General features: G+C 45.7%; 1 protein-coding gene across 6 annotated transcripts in view; it reads right to left on the bottom strand.

Annotated features, from left to right (window-relative positions):
* Nucleotides 1-17,980, bottom strand: part of FOXN3 (forkhead box N3) — a 360,054-nt gene that overhangs the window by 307,681 nt on the left and 34,393 nt on the right. The gene's annotated exons all lie outside the window — the stretch shown is intronic.

A 17,980-nucleotide genomic window follows, 5' to 3' on the forward strand; every position in this document is an offset into this window, starting at 1 on the left:
CCCAGGCAGATCTCCCCATGGCGACACCACGTAACGTGTGACAATGAATCACTTCTGGAGGCGTCAGTGTATCCGACGCACTTTCCGTCAGCAGGGGTTCCCGAAGACTTGGGCACTTCAGTAGACAACGCTGTGTCGTCTCATTGTTACCAGCCGTCCTGTGTTCACCTGGTATCTTAGCTAAGTACGTCTATCACAACCAGCACTTTTCTTACATTGTTTTATTGTTGACTGTGAGGTTCTCCCACCTTCCAATGTAACTTCTGGAGAGCCAAGACCTTGCCTCCCCCAGCAGCTCGCCCAGTGCCCGCACACACCGTGGTGGGCGGGCATTACGGATTTGTTGGATATCTGGTTGGAGTCAGAGTTAGGGAAATGGTGCTTTTCCTTCTTCGTTTCATTTCAGACACATCGTTGATGGGGTGGCACTGTCACTGAGTCAACCGGCCAGGACCGGGGGTCCTTCGTGCATCCCCGAATAATCAACTTTTGCGCTTCCCTGCTTTCCTTCTTTGTAACACCGGGGGTTTGAACCACACTCTCAAAGGCCCCCTGTGTCAGTGACAGGCTAAGACTACTCGGGAAACCATAAACCCAAATGGCTGAGTTACCATAATTAATAACGTTTAGAATAACAGGAACAAATAAACGCATTCCGGGATTGTTTTATTGAGTTAGTCATGGTTTCTTTGAGACGGTTCATTTCACTGCCAAATCACAAACTGTACTTTTCTGCATTTGGCCCTCAGAAAGAGTGGGAATGATGAGGTGGCCAGCGTCTGCTCACTAAAAAAGGTGCCACCCCTTCCTCTCCTCTGCGAAGAATTCCTGCAGCCCAGTCTGCAAGGTTTCCAACTGGAGACACAAGTGTCATTTAATTAAGTGGTTCTTGGCAATGTGGATGCTTCCTGCCAGCAATGGGTTAATGCGCTGAGATTTTCCTTTGTTTTACAAAGGAGCAAGAAAACACATCGAGCTGATACAGTCCATTATTAAAATTGCATTTCAGCAGAGGCAAACCACGCTAGCCGCCTGACCTGGGCTCAGCCATCATCTTCCCTTGCTACAACCCAAAGCTATTACATTAAGAGCATAAACAAAACAATCGAGCTGACAGCAACGCAAACCCCCCTGGTAGATGGAACCCATCAATCCTGTTGGTGAAATATTTAGCTACAAAAGGAGAAAAGACATCCTCTGATGGAAGGATATGAGGAAGGAATGCGCAGGCACTTTTCAATCAGAGCTAGATTGTATTCACTTGAAGAAATAACGGCTTCAACAGCCAGATGATGAATTTGCCTCCAGAAAGCGCGAGCCTACAAGTATCCTCGGTGAGGACTTAGAAGAGTGTGGGGGCAAAGGAAGTCATTCTTATCTGTTCCGCATTCGACCCGGATGCTCATGGCCCCCATCCATTCCCTGCATGGTGGTTTCTACAGAAATTAAACAATGAGCTTCCTTGGGAGCCAAGGAGGTACAAGAGACTGACCTCCTTAACTTCAGCAACGTCGAGTCATGTTAATAAGTTCTAAGTCTTTATGGAGAAGCCAATAAAATTAGCAGTAGTGTTCAAAAGCCAGAAACACGGTGCTGGGTTATCAAAAACAAACAAAAAGAAAGAAAGGGAAAACAAAAACAAAACTCTGGCCTTCTTTTCAGCTAAACTCTGGCTCCGGTTGTCTCTGCTAGAATGGTAGTGGTAATAGATTCCACCTCAACTAAAAAGGGAGCCAGTGGCAGGAAATCTATTCCTCCAGCACGGTTGCCAGGCAACGAGCAAGCTTTTGGCATGTGGCTGACATCTCCAGGCAGCCCGGACTACACAAAGTAAGCTCTTCCATCACTTATAACTAACTTGATTTTGATGGATTAAACTAGAATCAAAACATGCTGTAACTTACTTCTAAATGCAGGAATCAGGGAGAGACAGACAATATCCCAATACCCAGCGAAAGACTAACATCAGGAAAAGTGGAATTTGCCCAAGTTTATTCTACAGGGTGACCAATCTCTTTCACCTTCTAGTATCCACAGGATTTTGTTTTAATAAGAACATCCCTTGCCCTGGCTGGTGTGGTTCAGTGGATTGAGTGCCGGCCTGTGACCTAAAGGGTTGCTGATTTGATTCCCAGTCAGGGCACATGCCTGGGATGTGGGCCGGGTCCCCAGTAGGGGGCGCATGAGAGACAACTGCACATTGATGTTTCTTCCCCTCTTTCTCCTTCCCTTCTCCTCTCTCTAAAAATAAATAAGTAAAATCTAAAAAGAAAAAAGAATATCCCAATGCAATGAGAAAAAAATAGTGTCCAAGAATATTCGGGAAAATATTAGTGTTATATCATGGAGTCCCAAGATAACAAGTTCTAGATTCACATCTACTTTTGCGTCTGGTCTTGGTGAAGGAATTTGCAGCGTCTTTGGTGAACATCTGTGCGCTTCAGTCAACAATCAGCAAGGGCTCACTAGGGGCTCCGAGGTCCCATCCCTGTGCTGCAGGAGTGGTTAAAAAAAAAAAAAAAGCCTTTTGGCCAGTCCTTATTTAGAATACATTTCCTCCTAGGGCATGTAAAATTGTTTCTTCTCACCCACTAAGTTCTGCAAAAGGCTAGTTTGGCGTTTATTGTGTTTGTTTATGAAACCACCTCTAAGATACGCTGGCGGAGGTGCCCAGACTCCCCCCACGGTTGGGGGTGACAGCTCCAAGGCCACGCCTGTCCGTTTGCAGGGTTCAGGGGCGAAGCGGGACGACCCACCAGGGCTCTGAACGCCACACAGTACACTCACACTTGATCTCCAACTTCTCCTTGAGGAAAACATGCTGCGCAGCATTCATAATGTATCAGCTCCTTCCACAACAGCCTCTTCAGAAAGCTGCGCACACTGGCATTGACAGAGCGCTTCCTCTTGGCACGCGAGCCGGAGCCTGCGATCCTCGCCGGGCACGGCGCCGCCCCAGGACACACGGAAGGCAGACGCACCCAGACCAAGCAGACCAGCCACTTGGCCCACACTGTGTCCTAGGAGCGGTGGGTGACATCACATTGTGCCCGGTGGCCCCTTCCGATGTGGAGAACGCGCAGGACTTCAAGCAAAGCGCTTTCACGCCGCAGCCACGGTCCGTCCCTTCTGTGGCCTCGCCAGCTCCTCGTCCATTATGGATCCATTATGCCTTTAGTCAGTTTCCATGTTTCTTGCAACACATTAAAATGCACTGCAGGAGCTAAAAGCAGCCTCCTCTGTAGCCATTATGATGATAAAATGCAACTTGATGGGAATTGGTATATTATTATTGCTCCCTAACAAGACATATACCCTCAGGAAACAAAGAGTTGCTCGTTTTAATATGAGAAAAGAGACTTAATGGGTAAACCGTGAGCTTGTAGAGGTGGCTGAGCAGGTGCGCGGTCCACTGGCCACTCTTTAAGGTCTAGTCCCAATGCCACCCCCAGAATCTCTGCTAAGTCCCGCTCCCCCAACTCATCTCCCCCTGTTACCTATAGCTCTGCCCCTGCACCGAACCTTTCCTACGTTACGTGCATCACTGGGTCCCCAAGTGCAAGCTCAGGGCCTTCTTCAGAGAAGATGTTCAGTGGATGTGAGATGATTTTCATTTGTATTGAAAGAAAACAAAATGGCATGTAGGTATAACCCCAAACACTAAAAATTACATTTTTTAGTTTATGGACAACCTGGGATAGCTGGTCAAACCACCAGAGCTCTGTCATGAAGAGGAGAGTCTGTGCTATGAGTGTTAAGTTGGCCGCTGACTCTTCCCTTCCTACTGGAGCGCCCTCCGCTCCCTGGAGGCAGTCTAGGGAGCAGCGGCTTTGCAGAGCAATCCCTCGGTGAGTGGAGGCCGAGAGAACACTAGGAGTTCATCGTTTTTCCCTAATGGGTTTCTTTCTTAAAACGTTTATGTAATAGAAGCAATACACATGTGTTAAACCGTTGTCTCTTTCATGTGTGCGTATGTACACATACGAGGTCTGTCCAGAAAAAGTCCAGCCATTGTTAACATAACGAGAACAGTCTGCATGACCTCAATGGGACCTGGCGGCCAAGGAGAGTGGACTGGAATGCACATGCGTGAACAATGATGACTTCACTGTACTAGTCAGTGGGGGCAGTAGACACTGTTGAGTGAGCATGTGTACTGGGTGGCTGTCACATTCAAAACAAGCAAATAGAGCAATGACTCTGCATCAAATTTTGCATTAAGCTTGAACATTCCTGCATGAAAACTATTCAGGTGATTCAGAAAGCTGCAGCTATGGGCAACTGCTGATTGGCACCTTCATCACAACAATGTGCCCACTCATATATCACATCTCATGCAGAGTGTTTTGGTAACACTCAAATCCCTCAGGTGACTCAGCCCTCCTACAGCACAGATTTGGCACCCTGCAACTTCTGGCTTTTCCCAAAACTAAAATCACCTTTGAAAGGGAAGAGATTTCAGACCATTGATGAGATTCAGGAAAATACGACAGGGCAGCTGATGGTGATTGGGAGAACCATGTGAGGTCCCAAGGGGCCTACTTTGAAGGGGACTGAGGCATCACTGTCCTGTGTACAATGTTTCTTGTATGTTCATCAGTACATGTCTGTTTTTCATATTACATGGCTGGATACTTTCTGGAGAGACTATATATAAATACACATATATATATATTTATACTCACACACATAGGTACCCACACACACATACGCACACATACTCGCATATGTGTGTACACATATACATACACACAGAGTATCAGCTGTCAATCATTGGTTGTCAAATTTTCTCTTTACCTGACGAGTTTGCAAGACTGTTTCCTTCAAGTTTATTGACAACAGCACCCTATCTGTTCCCTATCCGGAACTCACCACTATCTGCATCTAATTTTTGTTTCCTAGTTTGTGTCTCTCTGCAAGGGACTGGGAGTTCTCTAAGGTTGGAAGCTGCTTTATCGTGAGCTCTACCAGTAACCCCACTGCCCAACACCAACCCAAACCTGACTGGAGGAGGCAGCAAGTAAATGTGTTGAATGGGCAAAGCCCGATTCAATTAACTGACTGATTAATTAATGCCTAATTGAAGTTCTTGTTTGGTTGAGGGTCTTCACAATAAGACGGCTAATTTAGCAACTAGGCTGCTGGCCTTGCAACAGATTTTGCTTCAGAGAAACTCTTGCAAACAGCCTACTGGAGCTCACACCCTCTTTTAGGAAACCTCAGGGAGCCTATAATCCTGAGAGCGCAAGCAGGAGCTGGAAAGAGAAGCTGGCAATTGAGAAAATACTTTATTATTGTGTTCAAAGACGACATTCAAAACCAGACACACCTATATTCAGATGTTCTCCTGAGACGCTTGAGTGGAAGTCAAATATATATATTTGTTTTTAAATATAAGTTTGGGACCAGAAACACCCCTATTCGCTTAAAGTAAAAACTGTCTTTTCACTTGCAATTCTGTCTTCTTCCCTCCTCCTTCCCCTTCCCTCTTCTCCCCTCCCTCCCCCTCCTCTCTCCTCTCCCCTCCTGCCCTGCTCCGAATCCCTGCCTCACGCATCCCTCAGGTTTCCTCACACTGCACCGTGTGTCAGATAAGTTTATTAGTCCCCACACCAGTGTTTTTGTTGGTCTGAGTACATGTTTTCATTTTTATCCAGAAAAAAACACCATAAATATATGCATGTATGTGAGCAGGCTGTGTGTATGTTTATAAAGACATGTGTATATCATTGCAGGAGTGTGTTTATTTACTCTTGCTAATGTAGCTGGGTAAAAGAGGCATGGGAAAATCAAAGCAGTGGATAATTTTTAAAATTATTCATATTTGACTCTAGGACATGAACAGTTTAAACATTAGACTTCCCTTCTATTCTTAATTCTATTTAGCTTAAGCTATTAAGACTAATTTATGTTTCAAAGGCATACACTAGCTGATTATATGGGATAATATATGTAAAAGTACTCTGTAATTAAAAGCCTAAAGTAAATGTGAGTTATTACCATAATAATTATGATTTTTTTCAATTTGTGTGTATGGATCTATGTATACATATATATTACATAATGTATGTAGCCTAACACAATAGTTTTCAAATACCTGTTCATAAACCAGTACTGGTCAGTGAGAAAGCTTTCACTGGCCAGAGGCAAAAATGATGAAAATCATTACAATGTATTAAGGTTAAAAAAAAATACTAGCCCTGGCTGGTGTGGCTCGGTGTATTGAGTGCTGGCCTGCAAAACAAAGGGTTGCCAGTTCAATTCCCAGTCAGGGCACATGCCTGGGTTGCAGGCCAGGTCCCCAGTAGGGGGTGTGCAAGAGGCAACCACACATTGATGTTTCCCTCTCCTTTTCCTCCTTTCCCTTCTCTCTAAAAATAAATAAATAAAATCTTTTAAAAATTTTTAAATATTTTTTTATCTAAAAATAAATAAATAAAATCTTTTAAAAAATTTTAAATATTTTTTTAAGATTTTATTTATTTATTTTTAGAGAGGGAAGGGAGGGAGAAAGACAGAGAAAGAGAAACATCAATGTGCGGTTGCTGGGGGCCATGGCCTGCAACCCAGGCATGTGCCCTGACTGGGAATTGAACCTGCGATGCTTTGGTTCGCAGCCCGCGCTCAATCCACTGAGCTATGCCAGCCAGGGCAAAATTTTAAATATTTGTAAAAAATAAAAAATAATAATACTAAACATAGTATACTTAAAGGACTGCTTATATTCTAGTTAAATTCTTACTAATTTTTTTTGGATCACTTATTGTTTCATAAGTTTATCGTGATAACAAATGGTAATTTTTAAAGCCCTTACTTGCAAAAAAAAAAGTAAGAAATTTTTCTTTTGAAATTTCATTAACCCATGGAATCTAAAAGTCTGAGAAAAGCTGATCCAGGCAACAGAAACACCAACATTTCCATAGTCTGTTTGAGGAAAGACAGTAAGGTTCAGCTTTACCTATAGTTTTAGTTCCTTCCAGTTGTCTCAATCACAGTAACTTCTAGAACATTCCAAAAGATCCCATCTCTGAGCTGGGCCCACCCTGGCTCCCCACACACCAGCACCTCCTTGGCATGTGCCTGTTCGGTCCCTGCTTTCCAACACCCGCGACGAAAAGCACCACTTTGCAAGCAACCAGCAATCTTAAACTAATCCAAGCTGGTGGGGACGTGGTGGGGACGGGGCAGAGGGGTCTGAAACCAATTTATTATAGGCAAAGAGACTTCAAAGTCTCCATCTGAGGGCTCGAACATCCATAACCAAACTGGTGTTTCTTCTCGGATTCGAGGTATGGCCGAGTCACCCAGGCTCACTGCCAGGGCCCAGTTATCATCGGGGCCACCAACCCGGGAAGGCTCCCTGCCCTTTGATCTGGCTGGAACCGGAGTGTTACAAATATGCTTTTATTAAGCTATCGCCAGCGTGCCTGAGGGTATCAGTCTGGAATGCAAGAATGAGCGCTTCAGACTGTGAGGTTCCCAAGTCTCTCATTTCTGTTACATTTTTTTCTGGCAGGCTGGCTGACACTCCGTCCCAATGGAAGGCGGCAATGAGATGCTCGTGAACTACAGTAACGAACGCACAGCAGCATCAGAGGGCGGGCCAGGGAGCTCTGTCTCCGTCCTCTGAGCCAAGAATTCAGGTAAAGGACGAGGGAACAACGCAAGCACCAGAACCCTGAACTGTGCTTCCACTAAGCCACCCGCAGGCACCTGCTGCTTGGCTAGGAGCTCCACGCACTGTGCTCAAAAGATGCATGGGAGGCGCCACCGGCTCTGGCCGTCAGAGCACTCATGTCCCGCTGCCCACGTCTGGGGTGATGAATCATTCCAAGGACTCCATTCTTTCTCTTCTGAAGCCTTTTCCTCCTAGACTTGACAGTGCAGGTCTCCATTTTCAAAATCAAAATGCATTAAAGAGCTTGTTACAGCCGGAAGACACTCTACAATCACGGGAAACCTCCCACCCCTTCTCTCATAGGTTAAGGGTGTCTGTCTCACCAAAGGGTCCACTGGTGACAGAGAGAAACCAACAGAGCCTGCATTGCCCAGGGAGAAAATTGATAAGAGAGAGAGAGAAGTGTTCTTGACAAAGAGTAGACTCTGAAGGAAACGGGTGCGACCTGTCACCAAGAGACTTTAAGTGGTGGATGATCAGAGACGGTGAGAAAGCAAGCAGCTTGCTTACCTTTCACCAGCATGCACCTCACCAGTCATAACCCCCCCCCAAATCAAAAACAAAACCAAGATCCCCATGCCCTTGGGTGGCTGCTTCTGCAAACACAGAAATGGGGCAACAGAGACCACGGTTTCCTTGACTCTTCCAGGCAGAAAAGGTACTGCTTTTAATGTCATGCTTACTGGCCATCCATCACCCAGAGCACAATGCAATCATTGTAGGACAGTCAGAGAGAGAATACATTCTGTGGGGTAGAGGCAAGCAAGCGAGAGCCTCCATGGACGTGCAGTAAAGAAATAAAGAAACAGTCTTCTGCTTCGCGTTGTAATAACGGTGGGACGTGCACACGAAGGTTTCTGGCTGGCCTTAAAAGAAAGAAAGTCTTTCAGAGAGCAGCGACCTTAAACATCTTATCAGCCTTTGAAGTTATGCACAATGACATCCTTTGGTTCCTTGCCCGGGGCAGAGATTTAAGCTTTAAGACTCCATTTACTTACCAAGAATTGCGGAAATATTTTCACTGCAGCACAAGGCAAAAGGGCCAATTTTTTAAAACAGCCAAGTGATGGGGTGGTGAGGTAGGGGAAAACATCCTTTTCATGGACACTCCCCGGTGCTAAGCGCTAAGCGGATGAAGAGCTCTGGGTTCTTTAACTTTGGGGGATTAATCCCCTTCGTTTTTAGTCTTCCGTACTACTCAGTTTTGCAAGATTCAAAGTCAAAGTCATAGAGCAGAAATAGGTTCTGACGCTTCCGCATTCCCCGGTCCTACCAACACCGGTCCATCTACCGATGCCACTATATATCTCATCTGACTCCCCTCACAAAAGGGCACCCCAGCTCCCTCCAATGTTGCCTCTCAAGTGGGAATCCAAGGTGTTAACATATTGGGGGCCTTGTGCCCACTAGCGCCTCCACACGGCTCTCCAGGGCATCTAGACTGGTGTTTATTCCTCAGGGAGGGTGCTGTCCATCTGGTCGACCACTCCATTCCCACACACTGTGTGCCTGGATGGCACGGTGCTCAGTGTGCAGTGCGGGGCAAAAGTGGGTTTCCAGTTCTGAGTAGGTGAAACAGTTTATTCTTGTATCATTATTTATTCATTATTATATTATTTTCCATATGAACAACTGTAGACCTATTTTGCTCCGCCCTGTGCAGTGAGCACTCATACTTGTAAAACAAAGTCCTGGTTTACCCCCACTTCCAACATCTGCTTTCCGTCCCGCCTGATAGCTGCCCGTCTTAGGGTACGCTCTACTTCTAGGCCCTCGTCCATGACTCAGGCTTGGCTATCAGAAGCCTCTCCCGCCAGAGAAGTGTAGTTGATTTGTTTTTGTTTTATAATTTCCTACCATGACATAAGTTCTTACGCGAGACCCCACAAAGCTAGGAACCCAGAGATTCCAGAATCCAAGGAAGAGTCCCCTAGGAAAAAGTAATCATACAATGTACCATCGTTATCATGATTTGAGGATCCCTGTAAAATTAATTACTGAACTGGAGCCAAACACCGAAGGAAAACAGAAGGAAATCTGTTGCTTTGAGATTTACCTTTGTTCTTCAAAGAACTCCGAGCTGCTTCTACAGTGCACGGGGTTAGGGGAGGCCGTGGGCCAATCATTGTAAAGACTATCTGAAAGACTGCTCAGGAGCCCGTGCTCTGTTGTTTTGTGAAGGATCTCACTGTTTGTTTGCTTAAGTGGGGCAGTCAAGACTGCCAGAAAACCTCAGCCAAACTGAGTCCCGTCAGCAAATAGAAGCATGCAGTTCACATGTGTGTCACAACCGCACATATTATCTTGGACTTACAGGTATGAATAATGTATAAACGAGCTGAACCCCATTCAAACAAACAAGTCACTTCAGCTCACAATGGGAAAGTAAACGTGACCCTTAGTGGAAGTATTGGCCTTTAACTCCAAATCGTCTATGCACACAAGAAAACGAGCTCGTTACTGAGCCCGGGAGGGGGTCACCCCGGGGGGCTGTGGTACATTCTCCTAATCGAAGGTGACACTCAACATGATGGGCTCTTTCAAACACCCCATTTGGCACCCGTTCGTGGAGGGTCCCTCCTCTGAAACTCTTCAAGAGAGACCCCATCTGATGGCGGGGAGGGGCTCCCTTTGGCCTTCCTAGCAACAGAGGCCACGTGGCTCCCCATAATTACACAAAGGGGACAATCTGGTACACGAACTATAAAGCAGTGCTTGTCGGTGGAGTTACAAAGACAAGCCTAATTAAAGGCACACTCTGCTTAAACAACATGAAAGTTTAAAAAACAGTAAACTACAGAAAGCAAAACTCGGGAGGCCTGATTCCCAAATATACAACTGGTAATTTCTAATAAAGCAGGAAGGCCATACTTGAGTCTCTTAACAAAATATTCAATACCCACTCAGAATCCACGGCCCCGGAACAGCTACCTAATTACTGCGGAGATTAATTCCCTGGGCGGCGGGCCCCAGGGGTGCGCTCCAGCCCACTCCGTCGCTCCCTGGGAAGTCAGGGAAAATGCGTGTCTAGGTTCGGTTTGATGCTCACAACGTTTCAAGGGTTACTCAGATCTCAGAAATAAAGATTGGCAGATCAAGGGAAAAGCACAGGCATGACTGTCTGGCTTATCAGAGTGGTGAGAATAAAATCACTTTTTGTAGTTGTAAGGGGTCGGCTTCATTTTCCAAACAGTAGAACGAAAATATTTTCACTTCAACAAAGAAAGAGTCAAACATGATAAAGGGCAGAAAGAAAAAAAAAAAGCTGAATAATTCCCCTTAACATGACTTTCTTCTTTCTTTCATTTCATTTTATTTTATTTTAGCAAGAGGAAAATAGGAGAGTTGGAGCTTGGACAATATATTGTTTGTTCATTTTTTGGTTTCCTTTTGTTTTGTTTCAATGGAAAAACAATGGCAATATCTACATATGGTACAAAAATCAAAAGGTTCAAAAAGGATACACAGTGAAAAGTAAGTAATTTTATCACCTGTGTCACTAGCCACTCAATTCCACTCTTCAGCAGGAAAAAAAAAAAAGCAAACACTACCACCAAAAAAAAAAAAAAGAGAAAGAAAAAATTAAAACAATTATCTAAATCTAGTTTATCCCTTCAGATATAATCTATGCAAATACTAACATTTCTTTCCTTTGTGAAAAAAAAATAAAACAATGGTTTGTATAAACTGTTCTGTACTTTGCACTTTCATTTAACATATATTCGAGATCACCCTGTATCAGTATATACAGAACTGTCTCATTTTGTACGAGTGCAAATACATCTGCAGGATAAATTTTAAGAAGTGGAATTACCAAACCAAAGATATATGCATTTTCTAATTCAATTAGTACCACCAGTGTGCTTTTCCTAGAAACTGTATCAATTTATACTCCCATCAGCAATGAGTCTATGTTTCTCCTACCTTGGCTAACACAGAGTATTACCAACTATTTTGAACTTCGCCACTTGACAGGTGAAAATACGAATTAAATTTTTAGTTTATAGCTCTCTGATGAGCACTGAGAACAATCAACTTTTCCTGTGTTTAAGAGCCACTTGTTTCCTTCTCTGTCAACTGCATCTCCCTATCCCAGGTGACTTTCTGCCCTTTTCTTTTCTTTATTAAAAGCAATCTTCCTAACAAATAGTACCCAAACTGGTCTTTTGTATAGTGCTTTATAATTCTTCAGGCCCATGCACATATTATTCAACTTAATAATTCCAATAAGCTAGTCAGGAGGCATAACATTATGACTCCTACTTTAGAGCCCAAAAGCCAAGATTTAGAGGGTTAACACATTTGACCAAAGAGCTCCCTGAAAGTTTGCAGTCAGGACTGGAACTCATGTAGTTGACCTTCGAGTCCAACGGTGTCTCTGTGTGTGTTTACTATGTCAAAATGATTCTTGGTTGGTAGAAAAGATTAGAAAGGAAATACTCTCTTTTTCTTTGATGATAAATTTGCATATCCTATTTACCTGGCTAGTTTTCATGCCTAACAAGCAAATAAGAAATACTAAAACTCTGTATGCTCTCATTCTGTTCTTTAAGCCAAAGCCTAGACTAACACTGATTCCATGTACATCACCAGCGTACGTACTTGTTATTATCAACCTGGGTGGGCAGAGATCGGGTGGAGGGGAGTTACAGGAATTCTCATATTGAATGCCGTAGGGGAGGGGATGAATATATCCACTCCTAGGAGAGGGCGGAAGGAAAAGACCCCAGAGCAGCACAGGAAAAGGTCACACACCCTACGGGCCTGTCATTTTTTTGGTAATTGACAAGAACGGCTTCTGGGTTCAACCTAGGTTATTAATTCCTAAGTATTTGGGGCCTGTCCCCAGAGATCTGGTCTCTAGTTTTTCAGAAAGGGGCTTTGGGATGGAAAGTATCAAGCTGATTTGGAAAAAGAGACAGGAAGGATCTAAAGAAGCAGGAAGAACCATGTTCTGCCCACATTGGTGTAGGTCAAAGGTAGGGGGAGAATTGGGCAGGGCGTCCAGAGCTGTAACCAATGGGGGCTAAAACAAACAGAGGCAAACTCACTGAGAGCTGCCTCTGAGGGCCTGGGATGCAGCCACAGAACCCGAAGGCGGGCAAGGGCTCGGTGAGCACAGCGGCAGGGCCAGAAAGCTGTGGGTATTAGGCTCTAGTACCACACTGCACTAGGCAGGACTTAGCTCAAAAGCCCTGAGACTGTAGCCCAGACTCTTGACTACCTTCAAGGCCCGAGTGGCCAGACCATATGATGAGTGATATTTCATAAATCTGAGCTTATACCTTTAGTGATAGGTACCAATTTCTCCCTTTAATGTAATTACTACATGAATTTGTTCATTTCTTTCAAGAGTAGTTCTTCCCATAGAAATACAGGAAAAACTCTCTTCCAATTTACCATTCTTACTGAAGGGTTAATATTCACCCAGTTGAAAAATCCTAGCAGAAGAAACACATTAAGATTGTCTGGAAACTCCATTATAGTTGGATGGAGCTCCCATCCGATGCACAGGTCAGGTACGACATGCAATTCAGCTAAACAGCTGAAAGGACACCTAACCGCTCTTGTTGGCACCACCACCCCTGGCTTCATCTCACCATCCTGGGAGCTGCCCAGAGCCCGCGCTGCAGCCTGGGTGCCTGCTTAGCTGCAGACAGGGCCCCATGGCAGGGTGTCAGCAGATCTGCTCACTGGGGTGGAGCAGGCACTGAAGACAAAGCTTCCGTAGCAAGCACTGGAAGGAGGCCTTTGACATCACACAAAACGTGGTCTCATGTTATTCAGAAGTTAGGAACTAAAGTCAAAACATAAGACAAAAAACTAGGGTGGACAAAACCACTTTGAAATTTAAACATTGCTTTAAAACGGATTGACCTTATAGATGTAAAATCCACAATGTGTATTGTGGATACTGAAGGCTTGTTTCTACTTCTCCAGACAATATCAGTCTGTATCTGTCTATCGGTCTATCTATCTGTCTGTATGTATGTCTGTCTTTGCCTGGAGCATATGGTTAAAATTTGCATGGAGTATCTCCACTGAATACAAAGGGCAGGGCAGTACAAAAAAAAAAAAAAAAGAAAGGAGAAAAGTGGTTAGTGCAGGAGAAAGGCTGTACGAAGTCAGCAAACAGAAGGCCGTGCCAGGGAGACCAGGAAAGTGGCGGTGAAAACCTCAGGGCTCATGCACAGGCAGTCCGCCGGGACTCGTTGGACTCAAGTGGAGAGACAGGCCCTACTGCACAGACAGGGCAGGCTGAGACCGAGGCCCTGGTTCCTGGGTTCTCAACCAGGAAAACAAGACAGGAGGTTTGGGCTCAGGAAAAAGGTAGGAACTTGGGGACCAATATGAGGAACCAATGAAAAGAACCAAGACACGGTATCAAGGAAACACGGTGCATCAAGTTCCCTAAACGCTGCCTCAGGTCAAGATTCATCCTGGGTCTTGGGCGAGCCCCACCCTCCAGGGAAGGCCGAGCCAGCCTCAGTTGTGCAGTGAGGAGATGCCTGGGTCTGGAGCCCAGGGGTCTGGCAGACCCAGCCTTCACAGAGGCGAGTAGGGAGCAGGCACGGGGCTCCATCACAATGGCTACAGCGGCCCGGGAAAGCCAGCTGCAAAGTAGGGGCAACCACGGACCAAGATGGGCTGCAGCTTGATTTTCGTTACCTGGCTGAGACTCAGTGACGCTCATGAAACCTATTCACATCGGAGCAGGCTCAGGCCTCTCTTAACATGAATCTTCTTGCTATTTATCACTTTAGATTCTCGCTCGCCCCCTCCGGAAGGCACAGCGCTACCAAAAGTAATAGGGAAAGTGTGATTACAAAGTCATAGGACTCTTTTTTTTTAATACAATGAATCAGACCTTCTCCTTTTAACACTGAAGGGAGGGTGCGAGGACCAGGTAAAGTTATTCTCTGTAGCTCTGGCGCCCCGCTGGCACTCTGACAGCTGAGGAGGGGACAGAGGCAGTAGAACTAGCTCAGAAACATACGTGGGGCGAACGGGGGGCCTTCCAAAGCCAGCTAAGGTCACCTAGGCTAGTCTTCCTTGCACAGACCGAATGAGCACAGGCAGGGGGCTGGCCGAGTTTGGTCCCCTTGTATCCCCTGGATCACTGGTGATGGGACAGGGAGAGAACTGGGGGCCCACCCCCTTCACACAGCCTGTGCTGACTACATGTATGGATGGGGAACGGTACCCTATCCCCAAGTTACCTGTACAGCTCAGTCCTGGTACAGAAGCTTTGGACAATAAAAAGCTAGCCCTGGAATACGCTGGTTTTCTGAACAGTAGTGTATCTTGTCACTGATTTTAGAAGTGACTCCAGAGCCAGTTTACAGATCTAAGTCTCATCACTTTATAATGACCTATCGTTCTGGACCAAAAATTACATGGCCCGGCAAGTATTACCTGCTTTCAAGTGGTTCACTGTTTGGTATCTCTAAGGACAGGCAAAAGGAAAATAAAACCGGCTCTGCCACTTAGGTGTGTGCAGGCCAGTTACAGAGACAAGCACATCACATACCCCTTCCGGTCTGGCTCTGAGGACACACTTTCTCAAGATCACACAGCCAGTCGGTGAGACAAGCTGACATTGGAAACCAGGTCTCCCCCTTCTGACTCTGCTCTGTGGCCTCTACAGAGTCTGGTTCGGAAATCTCCAACAGAGTTGCTCTGGATCCTTTAGAACATGGAGCCACGCCCAGACCAAATGGGAAGGATGCTGGCAGTAAATGACAGGTGAGGGGGTCCAGGTGCCTTCCGGCTGAAATCAGCCCGGACGGAGTACGACCTCCGGAGTGAGCACAGGAGGTACAGCCTCAGCTGAGATGAGTAGGGCGTAGAAAGGCCCCCTGGGCTTGAGCAGAAGGTGTGGATCTGGGGAGGCTCTGGAGGGGAAGGAAGGGAAGATGCCATGTTGAGTGGGCATCGTCAAGAGGTGGCTTCCCCGATAGCTTTGGGACCCCTTCAAAGGCACTGCCTAGTTTCCCAGGCACCGGGGAAGCATGGCGGCAGAGGAGACGGTGCTCCAAAAGCATCTGAAGGAGAGTGGTCCGTGTAACTGTCCACAGTGGCATTTGTGAGAAAGGCTCTGGTTAGGTTGGTGTGATCCAGTCGGTCGGGAGGAATGGTGTATGTGCGTGCGTGTGTATGTGCCTGTGTGTGTGTGTGTGTAGGGAAGGGGCCCAGGTGTGGTTGTTATATTAACTCACCATCACAGCACAACAACAAGACGCTTTTTGGTTCCTTTATCTCTTCCTGGAGCGCCCCCTCCACAGCAGCATCTACTGCTCTTCCCTGACCTGTACCTAGGCAGTAGGATTTGAACATTTTCTCAATCCACCTCTTACAGGAAAAACAACTCCTAAATACACATCGCTAATTTTGCTGTCGCACCATCGATTCTTGGTTAAACTACTGAAATCACATGTCCTGAAAAGAGAGTTGGTTGTCAAAAGGTTTGGGCATTAGGGTCCTTCAGGGCATCAGACTGATATATGGAATGAAAAGAAATATACTCACATTAGTCCCCAAAGGGATTTCTATCTTTCCATCCACGCAAAGAAAAAAAAATACGAGGGATGAACAGACTTGGTCTCGGTGAGGAAAGTGCATTCGTAAGAGTTACCCAAGGCAGGGGGTTGCGGTATCATTGTTCACCCAAGGTGGGGGGTGCATTTCAAGGAAATTTGAAATTTGTACTGATATCTAAAAGCATGTAATTTACAAATCTGTGTGTTGGGGGGAGCAGATTGTGCCATGTATTTTTAGGCAAAAATAAAACTTTGACTTCCAGACAGTCATCTGCAAGTTTTTTCTGTGTCTCCCCATTTCCCAGCTCTCACTTAACCAGCCACCACACACTCACACACACGGAAAGAAATTTTCTGCCCAGCCGTTTGGTAAGACAATTCTGCTCTCACACATACCTTCAAAGGGTTACTACAAGGACACTCCACAAACCTCGATGCTGTCAAAACTACACTCAATTAAACAGAGGATGTTCCATTTCAAACATGCCCATGTTACATCCTGATGAGGAGGTATCGAGAGAAAATGAATGGGGACCACTTTGAATGATGGCATCTGCACACCACCGCAGCGATTTACCTATCAAAGTAATTAAGGGTCGGAGCCAGAATCAACACTGCTGTCAGAGAGTTGATTTCTATTCATTTGAAAACTTCCAGGCTAACGAGTGATCAGTGGGAATTTCAATGTCTCGGGAAAAGGTGGGGGGAGAGAAAGTATGCATCAGTACTGCACACAACGACAAGAACGGAACTCCCCATTTAGCCAGCAAGTGTCTGCTGGGCAGCCAGGTGAGGGCGCACCCTCAGCACGGAGGAGAGCACGCAGTCTCTCTCCTAAGGGGCATACAGTCCTATCCGCCCAGATATGATGAGGATGATGATAATGATGGCAACTGTTAACTATTATTGAAACAACTTACTCTAAACCAGGTTCCGCCCTCTGTGCTTGACTCAATTAGTCCTCGCTAGGTACTATTATTATTATTAATAGGTCCATTTTACAAGTGAGTAAACTTGAGGTACATTAAGCAAGAAATACTTGAATAGTCTTTCTCACAGATAAGTTCCAAAAAATAATTTTAATGTTCGACCTCATTTGAGTCTTCTTTTTCTTTTTTTAAATTTTATTTTAATTGTTGTTGCAGTACAATTTTCTACCAAAGAAAGGGAGAGAAACATCAATGTATGGTTGCCTCTCATGTGGCCCTCACTGGGGACCTGGCCCGCAACCCAGGCATGTGCCCTGACTGGGAACCGAACTGGTGATCCCTTGGTTCGCCGCCCAGACTCAATCCACTGAGCTACACAAGCCAGGGCTCTCATTTGATTCTCATAGAACCACAGGGTGGCAGGCAATATTGGAAGTGCCCCAAAGTGAGGCAGTTGTAACGGCAGAGCCACAAGGAGAAGGCAGGTCTCCTGATGGCTAATCCGCTACCTCTATAAAGAGATAGCAGGAAAAGGCAGCCCTGTGGGATCCAAATGAGGCACTAACAAGGAATTCTAACAGCATTTACTCAGGAGAAGATCACTTCCTGCTGGGGCAGCATCCATGAAGGGCGGGTCATGGATGCAAGATCCTGAGGGTAGGTTGTATTCAGAGAAGGAGAAAGCAAAGGGGGACACCATTTCAGATGGCAAGAGGAGCCAGGGCAAAGCAAGGAGGTAGGAGGTACAAGGTCTATTTGCAGATCGGGAAGTAAATCTGCTTCACTTGCACTTGCGGGAGGCTGGATAAGGTCACTGCTAGGAGATAACAATG

This window comes from Phyllostomus hastatus, unplaced genomic scaffold (genome assembly GCF_019186645.2).
Source record: "Phyllostomus hastatus isolate PE091 unplaced genomic scaffold, TTU_PhHast_1.1 phas_scaffold_501, whole genome shotgun sequence".
In the NCBI taxonomy this organism is placed as follows: Eukaryota; Metazoa; Chordata; class Mammalia; order Chiroptera; family Phyllostomidae; genus Phyllostomus; species Phyllostomus hastatus.